This window comes from Jaculus jaculus, chromosome 1 (assembly GCF_020740685.1).
Source record: "Jaculus jaculus isolate mJacJac1 chromosome 1, mJacJac1.mat.Y.cur, whole genome shotgun sequence".
NCBI classification, from domain to species: Eukaryota; Metazoa; Chordata; class Mammalia; order Rodentia; family Dipodidae; genus Jaculus; species Jaculus jaculus.
Genome location: NC_059102.1, coordinates 54761815 through 54784327, shown reverse-complemented (window position 1 = coordinate 54784327; position 22513 = coordinate 54761815). Strand labels below are relative to the sequence as shown.

General features: G+C 42.2%; 1 pseudogene; it reads right to left on the bottom strand.

The window, feature by feature from the left end:
* Positions 1-159: 159 nt before the first annotated feature.
* On the bottom strand, positions 160-22250 carry LOC101597270 (annotated as a pseudogene).
* Between the last annotated feature and the right edge of the window lie 263 nt (positions 22251-22513).

Sequence of the window (22513 nt, the reverse complement as noted above, 5' to 3'; positions counted from 1 at the left end):
CAATGCAGATAGTTTAGTTTATCTGGTCAATGGGCAAAAAGCAAGCACTTAAGGTATTCAGCTCCAATCTTTTGTTCATTTCTTATTGCTGGAATTTCATATTCATTTCTTCTTGTTGGATGACTAGAAGGGATGATGGTAAAGATGGTAAGCGGGCATTTACTCAGCCCCGCCCTGCTCAGCCTCAGGAGCGGACGAATTTTCAGCTGGTGGATCGGCTGCTTTTGTCTCTTTGCCATCTTGTGGTTTAGGGTTCTCTGGGCACTTGCCTTGGTAATTGAAGTTGCGGCGGTACCGACGTTGAGGTGGCTGCTGAGCTTGGGTGTCATCTCCTCGATTTCCCTTGTCCTCTTCATTGCCATCCTCTCTGGGCTGTCTTTGGGAAGGAGGACCCCTGCGGAATCGTGGTCTATAACCCCGGTACATATTCTGTCTCACTGGTCTACCTTGCTCTCCTGCACCCTGGTTGTCAGCACCCTCCATCACTTCTCCCTGTACAGGAGGGTTGGAAGACTGTGGTCTGCGCGCATAGGGCCTCCTCATGTAGTAAGGTGGGAACCTTCGCCTGACGTAGGGTCCGCGTTGTTGGGCCTGTCCTTCAGGATCGCTCTCCATCCTTCATTCTTTTCCCCACTCTCACTATTCCGGTAATTCTGCTGGTAATTGCGTGGAGGACCCTACGACGTGGATAGCATCTATAATGGTTACAGTCTGCTGCATATTTACTGCCTTGAACTGGACCTCCACCAGGGCCAGTAACATTTGCTGCCTGCGCACCCTTTTGTCCTTCAACAACATCAAACTCCACAGTCTCTCCATCTCCTACACTGCGAAGGTGCTTCCTGGGGTTACTCTTCTTTATGGCAGTCTGGTGTGCAAATACATCTTCCTTGGTGTCATTCCTGTTGATGAAACCATATCCATTCCTTACATTGAACCATTTTACTGTTCCCAAAACCTTCGTTGCCCGCCGGCAGACGCCGCCGATGTGAGGCCGCCCGGGCCGCCGCTCCCTGCGCCGCTGCCCGTGGTGCGGGGCTTGGTGTCGGCGGCGCTGAGGGCGGGGGCGGCGGGCTGCGGCTGGGTCTCTGCCTCGCTGCTCGCGGTCGCGGTGATGGTGACTGGGGCCCGCTGCGGCAGCTGCGGCTCCTCCCGGGGTGTGATGGTAACTAGGCCGGCGGCGGTGGAGCTGCTCAGGACTCTCTGGGGTCCGCTCTCCGCTCCCGCTACCGATCGAACTCAGCTGCTTCTTTTTTTTTAAACAAACTTTTTTGTTATTTATTTATTTATTTGAGAACAACAAGAGAGAGAGAGAGAGTGGGGGGAGAGAGAGAGAGAGAGAACGGGCACGCCAGGGCCTCCAGCCCCTGCAAACAAACTCCAGACGCATGCACCCTCTTGTGCATCTGGCTAATGTGAGTCCTGGGGAATAAAGCCTTGAACTGGGGTCCTTAGGCTTCACAGGAAAGCACTTAACCACTAAGCCATCTCTTCAGCCCATCTGCTACCTTCTTGAATCTAGATGGGACTCTCTTTTGAGAGGGTGGGAAAGTTTTCTTGATAATTTTGTTGAGTAAGTTCTCCATGTCTTTGGTCTGAATTTCTTCACCTTCAGATATACACATGATCCAAATGTTGGGATGTTTAAGGGTATCCCACAGTTCCCTCATGTTCCTTCATGGGGAGGATTTGGGAGATGGCACAGTTCCCATGGCACAGGGCCAGTGATATGGGAGGGAGGGAGGGAGAAAAAATGCAGGACGGGAGGAGGAGACCCAGAAAGCGGAAAGAAAGGTTAGATGAACTGGGTCCCCAATCTGCAGAGCACACAGGTAGCATAGCGGCAAGCCTGGACAGGGGCATGGCAGCTGGGGCTGGTGTTTGAGGGGTCTGGGGGTCTAGGGAGGTACCCAGATTCCCTACTTTGCTCTTCCATGCTTTCCCACTGGAGGTCTGCTGGGACCTGTTGAACCTGGAACCCCACAGATCTTGCCTGGTATTATCCTGGGAGCTGAAGTGTGATTAGGTGGACGTCATCTTGACCAGAAACCAGTCTTTCATTTTATTTTTGAAATTATTTAAAATATTTTATTTATTTATTTGAAAGAAAGTGAGAGAGAGAGAAAGGCAGAGAGAAAGAGAGGGAGACAGAGAATGGGTACACCAGGCCCTCCAGCCACTGCAAAAAAAAAACCCTCCAGATGTATGTGCGCCCCTTTGTGCATCTGGCTTACGTGGGTACTGAGGAATCGAACCTGGGTACTTTGCCTTTGCAGGCAAAATGCCTAAACCGCTAAGCCATCTCCCCAACTCTATTTTTTAAATGTTTATACATGTATATAATGTATTTTGACCATACGCACTCCTTATTATACTTTATCCCCCTCTCACTCCTGCTACACCCCTTCTTTTACTCAACTAATCCCCTTCATATTTAAACACATTTTTTGTGACCCACTGAGTTAAGTTAGGGTTGTTTGCATGAGCATAGGTAGGAGGGTTATTTATTGGAGTATGGGCAACTTACCAGTGTCTACACCACTGTAGAACAAGATGTTCCCTCCCTCGGCAACTATTAACTACCCGTAGCTCCTCTGGGATAAGTGGGGTCTCATGAGCACCTCCTCATCCATGATGGAATGTTGATGGGCTCAGTCTTTTGTAGGAAACCACAACTATTGTGAGTTCATGAGTATAATAGTCATATTATGTCCAGAAGATAACATTCTATAACAATCTTCTCCATCCTCCTGCCCTTGCTTCTTTTTGCCCCTTTTCCCCCAATTTTCCCTGGGCCTTGGAGGGGATAATATAGATGTCCCATCTAGGGCTGAGCACACAGTAGCACTCCCGCCGGGAATGCATCTCTGCATTTACCTTTGCCCACTGCAAAGTGAAACTTCTGGGATCAAAGCTGAAAATAGCACTAACGTATGGTTATAAACATAAATATTTAGAAGGCAGTTTGACAACTTGACAATTTAGCCAAACTGTAGTGGTGGGTTCTTCACTTAGGGCCAATGACTTTCCAGTTATAGGCTTTTGACCAGGTTTATAGTAGCAGGCATGAATTTCCTCCTGTGAAGACAGCTTCAAATTCCATCAGAAAGCATTTGTGGGTGGTCTTTTGTTTTTAAATCTTTTTTTTAAACTAATAAAATTTACTGTGTATATTTTATACAAAATTGCATTACAAGTGTTTTTAATTGTTTTATTTTTAAGTCCTTAAGTGCCATGCCAGTTCTTTTTATATAAAGTTTTCTCAAAATACTCAGCAGGGAATAAGGCCATGAGTGGACAGTTAAGAATGATTGGCATATGGTATCCTAAGAAATAAGTTATTTTGCATAAGCATATGTTCAGATCATTTTATGCATATGCAACCTAGATTGGGTATCAAGTATAATGTGTGTTCAGTGCTGGTACATTTAGTTTATAAATTTGTTTTGTTTTGGCTTTTGTTATGTAGAATACTACCTTAGTCACTGTAATCTGCATTTGTGTAATTTTTTTATATTCAAATCTTTAAATAAAATGTTTTAATACCCATTTAAAAAAAAAGCAAGCATTTGTGTACCCTCATAATACTTATGGTACATTGTACCAGTGGGCACATCTTGATGGAAGCTTGGCTGGAGATAGTATTTGGTCCACATCCGGATAAGACTGTTGATGACTTTTCTCTCTCAACAGTCTACATAACACCTTCTGGTACTATTAGAGCCAAAAACTTGCATTTTTATTTCTATTTCAGACTGTCATTACCCAAATTGAACACTTACTATCTTCTATCCAACATAAAACCTTCCTAACTAGCCAAAATAATTGCTGGTTTATAGCCCTCTAAAAGCTTGAGAAGAACTACAATTAATAATAGTATGTAGCAGATAGCTTCATGATGGTGGGATGAACATCCAAACCAGACACAGTTTTGGGAAGGAACAGGGTTTATTTCAAGTTTACAGCTCCAGAAACAAGTTCCATCAATGGTGGAAGAAGCTGCTTCCATAAACCCAAGCATAGAGAAACATCAACAGACAGCAACACCAAAAGGCAACAAAAACACAATAACTGGCAGCAAGCAAGAACCCCCAGAGCTCAGACCTCTCTGTATAACTTTGGAATGGAATTTAGATCTTGCCCCAAGCACATTTTGGGACTGGACCTCATGATCAGCCCCCAGTGACACCTTCTTTAGCCAGGCAGCTGGAGATCCATGTTACAAGCTTCAATAAAACACCTGAGTCTATGTGTGAGAAAATTGGGAAAATGGCTTTACAAAATGGTCTGACATCCTTTTCTTTTTTTTAAAAAAAAAAATTATTTTTATTTATTAGAGACAGTGAGAGGGTGAGAGAGAGTGAGAATGGGTACACCAGGGCCTCTAGCCACTGCAAACGAACTCCAGAGGCATGTGCCCCTTTGTGCATCTGGCTAACATGGGACCTAGAGAATCAAACTGGGGTCCTTAGGCTTTACAGGCATGTGCTTTAACTGCTAAGACAACTATCCAGCCCCTGACATCCTTTTCTTAGCAAAACTATCAATTCAACTAATGCTCCTGGCCACAGGTTTGTTATTATGAAGAAGCACTAGAAGCTTAGGATGGTTCAAAATCATGTAGACTTATCTCTATGCACAGAAACTTTATTTAGTTTTTCAAGGTAAGGTCTCACTCTAGTCCAGGCTGACCTGGAATTCACTATGCAGTCTCAGGGTGGCCTTGAACTCATAGCGGTCCTCTTACCTCTGCCTCCCAAGAGCTGGGATTAAAGGCGTGTGCCATCATGCCTGGCTGCACAGAAACTTTAATGATAGATTTATATTCATTATGGCCTCAGATTCATCTCACAGATCTCTCAGTTTAATTCAGATAAGTGCGACCCAATTTACACATTAATACTGAGTCATAAATAAAAAATGCTCTAAATGAATGCTATAAAATATAGCATATACATATATATTTTGCATACTATATTTATATCAGTGCCCATGATATACCTGGAAAGGGGATCAATAATCATCTTTTTATAAAAATGTTTTTGGTGATACCCTTGTTCAAACTATAATTATTCAAAATGTCAGTATCACATGACAACATTCAGAAAATAATCATGACACTTGTATTATTCCTTATTTGGTAGTGGTCTCCACCTCAACACTATTCAAAATGCTGGGTTTGTTCTGATTGGTAATGATGTATAAAAAGGATTTCCAGTCAGATATTCTAAATGATGTCTTTTACTAGAACATTTTTTACTTAATTAAGAATCTTTGAATTAGAAATAATATATCTTTTAAATATTTTTAAGCTTTTTGGGCAGTTTTAAAACTTTAAGATCTCTTCAAGGAATATCAATGAAATGACCAATTTAGCCTCAAGTATATGCCAAAAAGGGAGAATTCTTGACAAATTTACTGCTCCAAAAGAAGGAGCTCTTCCTTGTTATTAGAGAAAAAATGCTGTCTTTATGTCACTAAATCAGAAATTGTTGCCATGAATCTTATAGGCCTAACAATCCAATCCAAGTACTGTCACTGACCAAGAGGACAATTAATTGATCTGTTCAAATGGTTTAATCCTGACTTTTGGGGACCTTGGCTTGGGGTGTTTGTCAAACTTTTGGTATTACTTTTGTATTGGTCACATTGATGATAACTCCTTGGACTGTATTCTCTCCAAATAACCAAATGGTGGGGAGGAGCAAAGGGAACTACAAAAACTAGTGATCAGAAAAGTAACCCGTTGGAATTCTAGTGTGCAGCCTTTAATTGACCAGAGGAGGACAAGACTTACGTGGGGCCTGAGAAGAATACCCAATAGTCACTCTTAGTTCAACTGAGAGAACGACCAAAAAGGGTAAACAGACATTTTGGAAGCCAAAGTCTGAATTCATTCCTATTGCAAATGTTCATAGTAATATAACCAAAACTTAAAATTGTCTTCCTATTTTCCCAGAAATGCACTCTGCAACAAAACTCAAACTTTCTTAGGCCAGCAAGAACTTTAAAATTTATGGTCAATCAGCTATAAACAAATTAGCTCACATAGCAGTGCTACCCTAAAGGAAATATAGTTTCAAGTATCCAATCATGATATGAAATTGTTATCATTTATGCTTTATAAGAAGTGCCCTAACTGTTGACAAACTGAAAACTCCAAGTTAAATCAACTCCTACCTAATCAGATATCCAGAGACACAGAGGCTCCCAACACCTCACCACTGAAACAGACCCAAAATGAACCCAACATGGCTCAGGGAAATTTTGTGGAAGAGGGGTCAGAAAGAATGTCAGAGCTACACGTTGGGTCATGATATGCAGAGACCTTTCCTCCTACCCATAACTATAGACTACCTCCACATTGCATGACCCATATATTTCAACAAGGAGGGGCCAGAGGGAGGGGCTAGGACATGGAGGAGGCTAACAATGGTATCAACTTGACTGTATTTCCTGAGTAAAAAACTAATTAATAAAAATAAATAAATAAAAGAAACAATTTCATGTTTACATAGATTTAAAAAAAAAGCAAACTCCAGGTTAAATCTGGTTTCAAGTCCAGTTGGAAGCTGGGTCAAATGATGTTATTGTCTTTTCTTCAGTTCTGCCTTCCATCATGATGGCTTCATGCAATCATAACTCAGGCTTGTACCACGGTAGCATTGCAAATTTGATGGGGAGAGAAAGCCCCTCCGAAGATCTGATCACTTTGCTAAGGGGAAAGCCCAGTCTGATTGTTCAAGCCTCCATTTTGTTTTCATCTCTTGGTACAGAAACTCAGCAAGGGCTGGAAGAAGACTCATGATAGAGTTATCAAGGAAGAGGAAGAAAAGGATGCTGGGAATCCATAAACAATATGTGCCCATCATATGCATTTACTCAATTTGTGAAAAAAAGACTGAGAAATTACAGTTCAGTTAAACAGTGTCATTTTAGGATAATTAAATTTATAGACAGAATATCAAGTTAAGAAATGTAACCACTATGCTATATTTAACCATTCTTGAAATGCTGAATTTAGTTCTTAACATTGAGTTTCACAAGAGACTTTAAATAACTGAAAGAAGACTGATAAGGTCATTCTCAAACCATGCATGAGAACAATTTATAAAGAACACTTAAGACAACAAAGGATGTTTCTTTTGGAGAAAAGAAGACATAGGAGATACAAGATCTATGTCTTCAACTAAAGTCCACACTTCTAAGAGAGTATCTGTCCTATGTAACTGTAGAGGGAAGAGGCATTGGACCAACAGGCAGATAAAGGCTCAAGATAAGAAACTGCTCACTAACTTTGGGGGCTGTCCAACAATGGAGTGGCTTGTATGTTAAAACAGGGATCTCCTTGTCAACAAAAAATGTTCAATTAGGGTTGGAATGCTAGAAGACTTGGCTTAGGATATTGCTGAGGAGAATATTACTTTACATGGAAGTTAGGCTCTAAATTCAGACTGAGAAAAAATTATAGCCAAATTGCCTTGAAAATGACCTATATAAAGTATGGTATATGGGTCAAGGTTTGAAGTATGTGATTATGTGTATAAGTTAAATATAAAACAGAGTGCATTCTCTTAAACACTGGTATCAGAAAACCCTGTGAGAGGATTTATGTGTTTCTTAGGGACAGAACATAGCAACTACTGATTCAAGTCTCCTATTTCACATTCATTTCTGGGCATATTCTGATGTTGCTGATAGCATCACATACTTTCTTCATACAACCCAACCATCCTCTTGTAGAATAAAGAATTCAACTAGATTTTTGTCTCTGGTTCATCAGAAGGAAAGTATAAAGACTTGGAGTTTCCTACAAATAAAGGTGTTTTGTTATTCATGGAGCCTCTTGTATCACAAATGAGTTTATTTTATCTTTGTGTACACTCACTCACCTGGGTCTCTTGCCACTGCAAACAAATCCCAGATACCTACTCCACTTTGCATTTAGCTTTACATAGGTGCTGAAGAATCAGATCTGGATGAGCAGGCTTTGCAGACAAGTGCCTTTAACCACTAAGCCATCTTGCCAGCCCCTCACATATGAGTTAACTTGGAATGAGGCATGGTCACCAGAAACACAAAGGACATAATAAGAAGTTTGGGACTTTGAGTCTGATGTCCAGGAAAAGTAGAGGAGCTGGAGAATGAGTTATGTCACCTGGTCAAGATCCAACCAATATTGCCTACATAATGCAAATCCAATAAAGTCTGGATGTTGAGCTGAGCATAATTTCCTGCTTGCTGAGCCCATGGGCGCTAGAGGGAGATGCACTCTAGTACTACAGGAAGCTGTACTTGTTAGACCTCAGATGTTGCTTTACATATCTGCTCAATTAGTTCTGACTTCTATCCTTTGCAAATCTGCAATTGTTAATTATGATGTTTTCTCTTGAGTTTTGTGGGTCACTGTTGTGAAAGTCTGAATTGGTAGCTAGTGACCAGAAGTATAGGTGGACTCTGAAGTGAGGGAAGTCGTCTTGTAACCATGTTCCACATATCCTGTGGAGCCTGACACTGACTGACTCTGGGTGGTGAGCATCACAACTGTGTGATAGGACACTGATTAGTGTCAGAGTACATCCTAACGTAAAGAAAGATAGATTGTATGCCAAAGCCTCAGCCACTGAAATAAAACTCCAGACACTTGTGTCACCTAGTGGGCATGTGTGACCTTGTGCTTGCCTCACCTTTGTGCGTCTGGCTTACATGGGATCTGGAGAGTAGAACATAGGTCCTTAGGCTTCATAGGCAAGTGCCTTAACTGCTAAGCTATCTCTTCATCCCCAAAGTTCTATTTTTTTAAAAGCCGAGAATCAAACAAAATAATCTTACCTTGGTTCATAGAGAAGCTGCCACTGTCTAATTTTATGAAATATATGCCCTAAAGGTACAAGGCAAGCCGGGCGTGGTGGCGCACGCCTTTAATCCCAGCACTCGGGAGGCAGAGGTAGGAGGATCGCCGAGAATTCGAGGCCACCCTGAGACTACATAGTGAATTCCAGGTCAGCCTGAGCCAGAGTGAGACCCTAACTCGAAAAACCAAAAAAAAAAAAAAAAAAAAAAAAAGGTACAAGGCAACTAGAACCCAGGAGTCTTGAGCTCACGAATTTCATGTTACTGATCTACGTTACTATAAAGCAGCTAAAGTCTTGTGACGGAACAGCCTGTCTATAGGGAGGCTGGCCAGTTAGGAAGAGAAGGCAGAACCTTCTTTTATTTGCTTATTTTTCAATTTTGTTTGTTGCAGGGTCCCTCTTTGTAGCCCTGGCTGTCGTGGAACTCACTATGTAGAATAGCCTGGCCCCATACTTGGCAGTCTTTAGGATTAGGCTTCCCAAGCGCTGAAATTACAGGCATGTGCCACAGTTCCCAGCCTTTAGAGCCTTAAAAAAATTTTTTTCTTGTATTTTGGTTTTTCGAGGTAGGGTCTCACTCTAGCCCAGGCTGACCTGGAATTCATTATGTAGTCTCAGGCTGGCCTTGAACTCACAGGGATCCTTCTATCTCAGCCTCCCAAGTTCTGGGATTAAAGGCGTACACTACCATGCCAGGCAAGCCTATATTTCTAAATCAGAGTTAGGGATACAACAATAACAACAGGATATGGTCATAGCTTAGTGGCTTAAAGGTGACCAACATCTTCCTTTTCCTTTTCTTCAATGATCTTTTTTGTTGTTGTTTTTATTTTTATTTATTTATTTGAGAGTGACAGACAGAGAGAGAAAAAGAGGCAGAGAGAATGGGCATGTCAGGGCCTCCAGCCACTACAAACAAACTCCAGACTCGTGCGCCCCCTTGTGCACCTGGCTAACATGGGTCCTGGGGAATTGAGCCTCGAACCGGGGTCCTTAGGCTTCACAGCAAGTGCTTAACTGCTAAGCCATCTCTCCAGCTCCCTTTTCCTTTTCTTGTTAACCAAAACTATTCACTACCAATTCCACAGAAATGTAGGGGGAGGGGAATCACTTACAAGAGCTTTCAGGGCCTTAAGAACAATACATTATTTTCTGTTCCTTTCTGTCAGAGGCCTCTCAGCAGCAGTATTCATTCAAAATAGAACACCTATTCAAATCTAGTATGGTTCTCTCAGAAATGCTCCCCTGTTCCCTTGGCATGCAAAGGCAGAGAATGAATTCCCAGCAGTAGAACTGGGAGCAGAGATGGAAACTTACAGGGGGCATTCTGAGTGGAGGAGGCTTCTCATGAGATAGAAAGCAAATGAATGAACAGATGTGCAGACAAGCAAGAAGCAAGACCATCAGATAACATTGAAATCACTGCAGTTCTCACAGCGTGGTTCTAACCTGACTGTATGTTCAAGGAAAAAAGCTGGGGAAATAATCCCACATAGGAGCCTTTTAAGAGCTGTGTTCTTCCTACCATGGATATTTCTCAGCAATAAATCCCTCTAGAGTACCTCCTGCATGGTGTTATTTAGGACAGTTAAGGGAGATTTTAAAACTGCTTCAATGCCATTTAAATTCATTATCTAATGCTAATTAAAATGATGTGTTTCTCTGTCACCAAGGAAATTGTTAGGGAAACCAATGAACTGCAGCAAACTCTGTTAGTGAGCTGGGAACTCATGCTTACAGCACTGCACATACCATGCCATGGACAATTATAAGTGAGGGAATATTAACCAGGTGGCACACCTAGCTTCGGACTGATTTTGAGGGCCAGGCATCTGAAAAACACTTCACTGGACAACAAAGCTGCCTGTAACTTTCCTAGGTAGTCATTTTGGGATCAGCCACTCCACCTCTCTGGATTGGACTAGACCAGTGGTTTTTCAACCTTGAATACAGAGTAGATTCATCAAGGACACTTTTAACACTAGATCACCCATGCCTGACCCTAGACCAAAGTAAACACCTGGAGGCAATGCCCAGGCATAAATATTTTAAGCTCTCTAGGTGATTCCAAGATACAGGTAGAGCTCATTACTCCTGTATCCAGTACTTGGTTCCTCTGACTCTTTCCCATTTCCAGACTAATAAAGTGATAGGAGGCCCTTGGCTTACTTCCTCACTCTAAGAGCTTAAAGTGGCCTTGAACTTCTGCCCCTCCTGTCTCCACTTCCTGCTGAGTGCTGGGATTACAGGTGTGCACCACACCATCCAGTTTCTGCAATGCTGAGGATTGAACATAGGGCTCTATGCATGCCAGGCAAGCCTTTCACAACTGAGGCACATCCTCTTCCCCTTACTTTTATCACTCTCTTGCAGGCACTGGTTAGGATGGTTCATCTTGATTGTCCACTTGTCTGGATCTAGCATCACCTAGAAAACACATCTCAAGGGCATTTCCAGAGAAGTTTGAGAAGGGAAGAACCACAGTGAATATAGGCAATACCATCCTATTGGCTGAGGGCCCAGACTGAATTAAAAAGAAAACAAGATGCCAGCATTCATCTCTTTCTACTTTGTGATGGCACATGCACTGTGCCCAGCTGCCTTACGCTTCTGCCACTTAAAGCAAGAGCAGCTCTTGTCACCATGCCTTCCCCCATCACAACAGATCACACCCTCAAACTATGAGCCAAGATAAGGCTTTCTTTCCCTAAGTTATTTCTGTCAAGTAAACAATGAGAAAAGTAACTGACATGCTGGCTATCAGTCTGCCTCAACTGTGAGCCTTGGTTATCAGGGTGCATGACTAGCACGTGTACTAGGTGCTCAGCACTCAGTGAATGAAAGAATGGTGCAGAAGTCTCCCACCAATCTGTAATTCACCTTAGCTTTTTAGAGGGGCATTTTAGTTCCTTAGTTGCTATTTTACACTTATAGAACAAGGAGGATGAGTTACAATATTTATTAAATAATTCATTAAATTCATCTTTTATAGCAAAGCATCCCAAAATCATAGTTGCTTAAGTAAGGGAGGAGTTATTTGTTTAACCTTCACCAGCACCAGCCATATCACTGGGAAACCGTAAGAAGTGCAAGGCCCTGGGCTTCAAACCAAGTCTGCCTAGTCAGAAACTTTGGGGTCAGGCTATAAGAAATCTAACAAGTCTTCCAGATGACCCAGTACCTGCAGCCCTAAGAAGGTGAGAACTGGGCCATTCAGGGTGGGTATAGCAAGGCCATGAGGTTGTTAGGGATGCAGGCTTCTTCAGCTCACCTTTGTCACTTCTGTGGTATAAACCTCTTCCATAGAATCTACTGCAGCTGCTGAGGTTTAGCTGTTAGGGCTGAGTTACAGGGCGTGTGATAGTGAAGCCCGCTCTCTACTTCAGCATGACCTCCATTCTGGGCACACAGTGACTCTCACATCTCACTGGGAAAAGCAAAGCAACAAAACACTTTTCTATGAAGAGAGCTTGAAAATGACTATTAACTTGATACTTGCCCACTCTCGTAACAATTAAGGTCCTGAAGCTGGATATGGTGATGCATGCCTTTAATCCCAGCACTGGGAGGCAGAATTAGGAGGATCACAGTGAGGTCAAGTCCAGCCTGAGACTATAGAGTGAGATCCAGGTCAGCCTGGGTTCGTGTGAGAACTTACCTCGGAAAAACAAAACAAAACAAAACAAAAAAACAGTTTCTGTTTCTGAGGGTTTGAAGTATCAAACTAGTTGCTTCTGTTATAACTTATTCATCCAATAATACTAATAAGGAAACACAAGCTAATGTATGAGTGCTATCTATGTTTTCAGGCATGATGTTAAATTCATTGTGCAATAAATAGTATCTTGTTTCACCTTCACAGTTCTATGGGGAATTGTTCTTATCATTTTATAGATGAAAAGCTGGAGTTTGAAGAAGACAGCTGAAGCATGTAATGTCACATAAGTAGAAAGCAATGGACCCAAATTGAACACAGGCCATTCATCTCCAGAGTGTGCATTCTTAGCCTCTGAGTTATGCTATACTGATGGAACTTTGGTGGAGATAAAGTTAGTCATGACTGGCATTCTATATTCATAATTATTAGCAAGAATATGTTGAGTTTGCCCATCAGTTAAAACTGAGCTGGTAAACCCACCCCCACCTGATTGCAAACAGCTGGAAAGGTCCAGTGCCAGAGAGAATACAGGGTTGGCAAGGCCTGGAGTTTCATACAATTTAGGATCATTTAAATGAAAGCAATGCTAAATCATGAACACCAAATTAGGTATTGTGCTTTGGGATATCCAGCACCGGAAGAGCCAGGTTGGCTTCACAGGAAATCTGCCACCAGCCTAAGTCTTCCTTCCTCAGCACTGCCTGCTGGTAGCACCAAGGACATGATCAGTTATTGCAGTCAGGGACCATTTCGTTGGGAAGGAGCAATGGAGGTGATATTGATGGGTGGTTTTCTAATTTTTGTTTGATATTCCCTTAAGCAGAGTTCTGTTACAAACGGGAGTCTTGTTCCAAATCTGTGCACATTAAACATATAATTAGGTGATTGCTTGAGCCCAGGGAGTAGATCAGGAGTCTCTGCTCTGCTCACACCTCCCCCTCCTTTACTCAGCTGCTTATGCATCTTGTGACAATCTTAGGTTTCCATAGTCTGTATGAAATTCACCTGGTGCATCCCACACTTCTTATATGGAGGACAGGGTGAAGACCCAGAACATCTGAACATTCAGCTTAGGGCTGAGTGGGAGGCTGGAGCTCTTTCTTAGCCACAGATCTTTCTACTATGCCATAAGTACCCTTTGATTCTTAAACTTTAAGCTGTTCCTCGCCTTACCCTAAATGTAGAATTTGTAGCAGGATAGAATGGGGTCACAATGTATGCAAAAACCAGAAAATCTCTCCCTCACTGCATTCTAGGAGGAAGAGGGTCTCTGCTGTGTCACTGGAGGGTAATGCCTTGAACTTCACGTTCCCTCTGCTCTTAGTTTGTCCTGCTTTACTGGCCAAGTCCCTGGCACTCCCAGGAAAAGGCAAGAGGCAGAAAAGGAAACCAGTGGGCAGCACTGGCACCACTGAAGAGGTCATAGGAACAGAAAATATTTATCCTTAGGTCTACATGGATACAGACTTCAAAGACCCCTGACAGAATCATGATAAAACCCACTGTGATTGATTCCCTACAAGCAGTGGCTTAGTATTTGCATGTAACCAAAGCACATCCTCCTGACTAATGACACAATGCCTGATGTAAATACTGTGCAAATTATTGATATATTGTATTGTTCAGGGAATAATAATAAAAAATGTCTGTAGCTGTTCAGCATGAACACAGTTAAAAATATTTTTGATTCCTGCTTTGCAGACAGCTGACTACATGAATATAGAAGGAAGCTACTTTACAGGATTACACACACACACACACACACACACACACACACACACACACACACAAAGATTTAAAGAATTATGAAGGCACATAGATTTTTTTCTTCCTTCATTTTCATTGCTGACTGACTTAAATATGGGCTGCAAACTTATTCCTTGCCACTTTCTGGAATTTCATCTCTTTTTCTGACTATAATTCTGGTCTTGGTAAAACATTAAGAAACTTCTCCAGAGAGATATTTTAACTACTGCTCATTTTCATAGAAATAAGAGCTCACTTTTTACCTTCTTGAGTCTTACAATAAAGTTTCCTTGCATGCTGTGATTTTTCTTTCACAGCTTTGCTTGATTCAAACACTTTCCAAATACATTGTATAAGGGCAAAATTATCTGGTTTACATTGTCTACCGGGAGGGGAATTTCTCCCATCCGTCTCTTACTCTTCTCAATTATACAACCCCATGCAAAAAAGCTGGCACGAAGCCTTAATGTTATTCAGTAACTAAACCTGTAAATCTGTAGTGCTTTCTTCAAAACAAACTTAAAATGCAATCTGAATGAAACAGAATAGCTTTCCACAGAATATTCCCATCCCTAACTGCTGAAGACAAGAAAATGGCAACTGGAAAGTTTGCTTTTCCTACCTGGGAAACAGTCATTGCCTGGCTGGTACCTTTTACAAACATATTACACAGGTTTTCTTGTAATAAAAGACAGCAAAATAATATAATTACATTTAAAGTACCATATAGAAACAGCAATAAGTGACTTTGTAATATACATAGCATCTTCTGAAAATCAAACATGATTCTCATACAAACACAATGAATCAAAGTTCCAAGGAAGGTAGAACAGATGAAAAGTTTATTTATACATATATATTTGTGTATATATGTATGATACTGGAATAAAATTGCAAAGTTGGACCAAGACTAGGGCAATATAGAACAGGGTGATAAAGCCTTTAATCCCAGCACTCAGGAGGCAGAGGCAGGAGGATCACCATGAGTTCAAGGCCAGCCTGAGACTATGTAGTGAACTCCAGTCAGCCTGGGTTAGAGTGAGACCCTATCTCAAAAAAAAAAAAAGGCAACATAATTAACCTTGGGAGTTGTCTATATATTGGATAGAAATCATTTGCAACTTATTAATTTTTCTACATATTGTATTATGTTCCACCTTTCTAGAGTGGAGCCCTAATTATAGTGTCTCAATTACATCTATTCTAGACAGGCCTTCTGTGGACTGACACACATTGTTCTACTGTCTTTGGGGTAAATCTGGATAATTTTGCCTGACTCTAGTAGAGGTATTTTTGTTATTCCCATTTTTCATTCTTTCTTCTTAATTTGTAAATGACCACCCTGTGATATGGGAATAAAAGAAGTCTGGAAATGTCTCATCCTCCTGAGGAGGAATCATACAGCCATAAGTTTTAAGGGTTTCTTCAAATACTATTGTAGTTATTTTCTCATTGCTAATGGGAAGAAAGATCTGATTTTGGCTTGCATTCTTGCAGGGAAGTTTCATGATAGCACGGGAAAGCATGGCATGAGCATAGGCTGCAATCCACCATGGCAGGAGGAAACCAAGGGAGTGAACTGGGCTCTGGCAAGGGTCACTAGCCATAACACCCTAAAGCCTGCTCCCAGCCACACACCTCCCTCAGCAAAGATCCCCCTCCTAAATTGCCATCAGATGGGAACCAAGCATTCAAAACACACGAGTTTATGGAGAACATCTGAGTCAAGCCGCCACAGATACACCTGTGACTCTGAGGAATTGCTCTTACCATCGTAAGGAAGGTAGTAAGAGTCCTAGAGACTGTCTCTTTCCCAACATTCCTGGACAGAACCAGGGCAAACTACACTGTCAGATCTGAAAAACAAAACAAACAACAAAACTCTGAGGGCTTGCTCACACTGAAGTGACTCTGAGTCAGGACACCCTTTGTGGATGTGGGACACAATGCAGAAACTTTGCTTTACAGAAGAAACTGAGGATCAAGATCACCTGCCTGACAGGTCTGCGAAACTCAAGTGTCCACATTGTACAAAGGGATCCAAGGCTAGTTCCACTATAAAGTAACTCCCTAGTGTTAGCCTGCTTTACATCCTGTCACTGACCCGAACTTGACCTCTGGAGACGGAAACTACCATGAAACTAGAAGCTCTGCTCTGCCATTCCTACACCTATTGAGCTAAGTAAGTGACCTCACCTTACCCCCTTCTTCCCCATGGCAACATCCTAACCCATCTAGCTCTCTCAAGATGAGACTTCACAGGAAGGTGTTATGACAGGCAACAGTGAAAGGTGCTATTCCTATCAGGGTTATTTGCATTTCAAAAGGATTCTATTTGGGTTCTAATGTGTTTCCTTGGGCTTCCTAACTTGTATGCAGAAGTGACTGGAGGAGCTGCAGATCCTTTCTTTTCTTTTGGTTTTTCAAGGTAGGGTCTCACCCTAGCCCAGGCTGACCTGGAATTCACTCTGTATTCTCAGGGTGGCCTCGAACTCACGGCGATCCTCCTACCCCTGCCTCCCAAGTGCTGGGATTAAAGGTGTGTGCCACCATGCCCAGCTTGCAGATCCTTTCTTAGCCCAGGCATTAGTTGAAGACAAACTTCCCAGCCCTCCATACCCCACTACTTGTGTGTAGGACAGAGGCTCCCTAATTGTTCAATGGCAAAAATCTGAAAGGATGGCGATTCTAATTTTCAAAGCAAAACTTTCAGAGGTTGAGAGACGGCTCTGCGGTTAAAGACCAGGGTTCAATTCCCCAGTACCCGTATAAAGCCAGATGCACAAAATGGCACATGTAGTGGCAAGATGCCCAGGCACACTCATACTCCATCTTTCTTCTTTCTCTCTCTCAAATAAATATTAAAAAATTTTAAAAATCAGAATTGTCAAAAAAATTAGAATTGTCACAGGGATCATTCTCATAAGCCATAAATTTCCCATGACTCCACTTAAAAATTTTTTTTTGTTCATTTTTATTTATTTGAGAGTGACACAGAAAGAGGCAGAGAGAGGGGGGGGAGGAAGGAGGAGGAGGAGGAGGGGTGGGGAGAGAATGGGCGCGCCAGGGCTTCCAGCCACTGCAAACGAACTCCAGACGCGTGCGCCCCCTTGTGCATCTGGCTAACGTGGGTCCTGGAGAATCGAGCCTCGAACCGGGGTCCTTAGGTTTCACAGGCAAGCGTTTAACTGCTAAGCCATCTCTCTAGCCCGTGACTCCACTTTTTGATAGGCCCTGGGACAGAATCCGGACCAGGTGTGTCATTTATACACACACACACATTCATTTTGACATCATAAGGATGTGGCAAAGAAGGTCTAACTTTCATTTCATAAACGAAACTGAAGCAAAGGTTGTGTAAATCGCCTTCCATCACACAATTGCACAGCTAGGCTTCAAATCACAGTCATTCTTGGCCGGTGCTCCCAGACATCATCCATATTACCTCTCACTTTACCGTGTTTTCATCTTCGAAATGGTGTGATTTGTGTGCAAATAAGCCTCAGAAAACACATCATCCTCACCCTGCTAACCTCGAGGGCCCAGTGATAAAAAGATTTTGAAGGCTAAAAAAGCTATTACAGAAAAGAGAACCTGGGCTGCTCTAAAAGTCTAGGAGCCATTTAAGACAGAAAAAAACAGAGTACTATGTAACCAACTGGGACTTTGAGTTACCATTATCTTACATACTAAGAAAAGGGCTGCCTTAAGTTAACAGTCGTATCACTGATGTTAAGATACACACTGCAAGATGTATTAAGATGTGACTTGCCGGGCATGGTGGCTCACGCTTTAATCCCAGCATTCTGGAGGCAGAGGTAGGATGATCACTGTTTGAGGCTACCCTGAGACTACATAGTGAATTCCAGGTCAGTCATGAGCTAGAGTGAGACCTTAGCTCAAAACAAACAAAGTGATTTATAGGTATGTGTAACATTGAATTGGGTGGAAGGAGTTACAGAACCAGGGAGAGAGCATCTTCCATTATTTTTCTGCATCCTGAGGGGCATGTGCTTGTGGAAGGACCACCTGTAAGATCTTCAATGGAGACTCACATGCCCAACCCTCACCCTGGCCTCCTGCATGCCCAGCCATGACCAACGGGATTCTCATCTTCAACAGCCACAGAAAGCCACAGCTGTCCAAGATCTACCAGCCTACAGTGGAGATATATGACAGCAAGTCATCAGGGAGACTTTCCATTTCGTATCTAAGAGATGAAAATGTTTGTAACTTCCTAGGAGGATTATTAAAAAAATACTAAAAAGGCGACTCCCAGGTTAAACCCAGGGGGAGTCATGTAAGTTTACCTTGCAGCTGCTTACAAAAAATAGAGGAAAGTATTAACTTTGCTCTTGGATTTAGTCAAGGTACTATATAGAAGCTGTATAAAATTCATATGGCCTGGGGTACACCTTTAATCCAAGCACTGGAGAGGCAGCAGAGATAGGAGGGTCACTGTGAGTTCCAGGTCAGCTTGGGCTAGAGCAGGCCCTACCTCAAAAAGAAAACAAATAATCAGTATGGAAGTTCAATCTTACTTTTCTTACTCAGTGGTTTTAAAGAAATTGAATAGTTCCAGTGGGATTTTTCTCTTTTCTAAGCTACATCAGTGCCCACATTAAAGCCATGCCTCTATGTATTGGCTAATTCAGTATTTCAAAAAGTGAGCTATTTCCTTAATTATGTACAACCCAAAATGTTGTTGTTTCGTATGGATTACAAGTGCAGCATTCAATTCTTTCTGCTGTTTGTTGTAACTCTTATTTAAAGAACCAAGTGTGTATTGCATGTAATCATTATTATATAATCTGTAAGGTAACTGGACTCCAAAAAAATATTCTACATCTTGATAGGATGTTAGTACGTAACAGTACTTTGTTAATATTCAGTGGCTAAAGGAATGGATTGTGGTTGGGTATGTGAGGCTGGCGGTGCTCAATCATGATTGCTGGGTCAAGGTAGGTCATAAGTCTCCTCGTTCCAACTTAGACCCACGGGAGAGGCCACCCAAACACAAATATGTGCCTATGAGGTTATCCTTAGTAGCAGAGTGGGGTCTGGCAAATGCTTATTTAGAACTAGGTTTCAATAAAAGCAACACAAGTGAGAAGCAGTTGATCTCAGAAAACTGGCACCCATGTCTTGTGTGGTTCCAGATGCTTCTCTGCTGTCTCACAGGTTTTTAAGATATGGTACTGCTCACCATGATGACGTTACTTCAAGTCAGTATGTCTTTACTGGAAGATACACTGACTGAAAGAGTTCCATAACAAATGGAGGTCTGTTTTTAAGCATCTGGAACTCATTTAAATTATCTCAGTTATTCATTATGTCTAATTAGAGTCATTAGGAGCACAAAGCCAGATGATTCTCATGACCTTTCTAGACCCTCATCACCTTCCTTCATGTACTCATCTCATGTGAAGCACTAAGCCTGATCATTCCTTCCCAAATGCAGCTAACTTACTAAGATGTGTGGGCCAGGATTTAATCATGCCCATGTTTTTTTAAAAAAAGTTTTATTTACTTATTTGATGGAGGTGGGGGGATGGGTGCACCAGGGCCTCCAGTCACTGCAAACAAAATCCAGATGCATGTGCCACCTTGGGCAGCTGGCTTATGTGGGTCCTGGGGAATTGAACCTGGATCCTTTGGCTTTGCAGGCAAATACCTTAACCTGTAAGCAATCCCTCCAGGCCCATGTCCACGTTTTTGCAGCTCTGCTTCCACTCTGTAATGAGTCCACGCTTACAAACTAGGTAATTATAATACATGAATGAGACATTTTCACTTTAATAAAAGTGTCTCTCAAGGCACTATTTTGGGTGCAAACAAGTAGGACGCTATGGAAAGGAGAGCCACCATCTAGCATGACCCACAAGACAGGTAATTCAAAGAGCATCCTGCATCTCCTGGTTGAAATTATTCATTTGAAAACATGAAAAAAATTCACCTAGGTAAAGGATCTGGGGCACTTTGGTGGTATTTCAAATTGAGGACAGAAACAATGGAGAGAATAAAACTTGTTAAGCAATATGGGAAGAGTCAAGTGGCAGTGGTTTCTTTTGAGAATGTGTGTGCTTACAAGCATGCATGCTTTGCTGGTAATGAAACCCTGAGCCTCCTGCATGCTAGTCAAAGGAGCTACACTTGGAACATAAGATGGCACTGTTTTATGTTTAGTTCATTGCTTTTGGTCTGGAACTATTTTATGGCAACTGCTCCAAACAAACTGGGGTTCTGTGGTCTTGTGTTTACTTATTTATTATTTTGAACTCAAATTCAGCAATCTTTGCCTCAATCTCCCAAGTGCTGGAATTACATGTATGTGCTACCACATCAGATTTTGTTGTGTTCTCTTATTATTCTGACATACACATATACATATACCCTAATCTATAAGATGTACTCCTAAAGATTAACCTAATTACTATACAACCTTCCCCAAATTTCACTGAACTCCTAACAGCTTTTTTGAGTGTGGTCATACATAAAGTCATGTCCTCTAAGGGGCCCTTATTTCATCATATGTTTATGCCAGACTTAAAAACGGAAATGGAGGGCTGGCTTAGCAGTTAGGGCATTTGCCTGCCAAGCCAAAGGACCCAGGTTCGATTCCCCAGGACCCACGTTAGCCAGATGCACAAGGGGGTGCATGCATCTGGAGTTTATCTGCAGTGGCTAGAGGCCCTGGCATGCCTATTCTCTTTTTCTTCCTCCTCCTCTTTCTCTGTCAAATAAAAAATTATTAAAAAAAAAAATAACCAGAAATGGAGGGCTAGAGAGATGGCTTAGCAGTTAAGACACTTGCCTGTGAAGCCTAAGGACCCAAGTTTGATTCGCCGGTACCTATATAAGCCAGATGTACAAGGTGGCCCATGTGTTTGGAGTTTGTTTGCAGTGGCTAGAGGCCCTGGCATGCCCATTCTCTCTCTCTCTCTCTCAATCTGTCTCCTCCCCTCCCCCAAATAAATAAAAGGGAAATGAAGATGTCTTTCCTCATGAACATGATTCCCAGAAAAGTATGGTGTTATAGTTCCCCAAACTGCAGCCAATAAAAGCATGTCCCCCAGTTAGATAGATCTATAGTTTTATATTTAAGACCATTTAGAGTGCTGCTTGAAATACTCTGGATTGAGTTTATCTGTTCAGAAACAGTCTTATGTATAAATGGTATACAGTCACAAGAACAAAGGCGACTGGGAACACACCATCTGCAGGGCCAATACCTGAAAGGACAGGAAAGAGGTGGAGGGGAATGAGGACAGCTGAACACCACGTGCAAGCAAAACATGCCAGCTCTCCTAGGATGATCAGACCCTAGCTGAGGTGCCACATCCTTGGGAAGTCTGAGGGGAGCCATGGGATGGAAAACGTGGGGACTGGCCCAAGATGTGGTGTGTGTTTTGTACTCACTGCTCTACTTGCTCCAATGAAGAGCAAGGAGAACTTTACTGAAGGCAAGTCGGTTCATAAACACTTGTACATCAAGCTGAGCAATCTGAATACCAGCTGCAAGTGGACTGCTATAAAGTTAAGATGTCTCTCCAGTCCCCCAAAGGGCACTTACAAATATTCAAAATAAGGATGACAGTGTACTTTGATGACAATACTGAATACTTTGAATGGCAGTCAAATGACAGATATCAGCTCTTTGGGTCAGGTTCCGTACACCCCAGCATGAGAGGGTGGCAGACGGAGTCCCATAAGCTGTCAGTAGGCCGGGGACCATATAGTGTCTGGATAGGAGAGGCAAACCAATTCTTCAGTGGATATAGACCGAAGTGGGTGTTCTGTTACATCAGACTTTCTGGGAAAAGGACCAATATTCTCCATTGAAAAAGCATGATACAGGAGCCGAACTGGTCTTCCAATGTTCAGTAGGTTTTTACTGAAAGCCAACTGCAATTTAAAATTCAAACATCTTACCTGTATGCAAATCTCTCCACTAGACGTTTGCAGCTGTTTCCCTTGTACTCAGATCCCATGAATTATGATTATTCTAGGGACAATGTCTTGTGCAAGCAGCTACTTCCTCTGAAGGCCCAAATACAGAGACAAGATTTCTGCAGCAATCTTGACCTCATAATTGCTACCCACCATGATCCCCTAAGACCTCTAGCACTTCTTTCTCTTTAATTTCCCCGAGTGGCTTTCAAACAAAACCTAACTGGAACTCAAGTCACTCCAGTTCACAACCATTAATTTCCACCTCACAACTCCCATCCAATTCCCATTGGTGCTCCTCTTC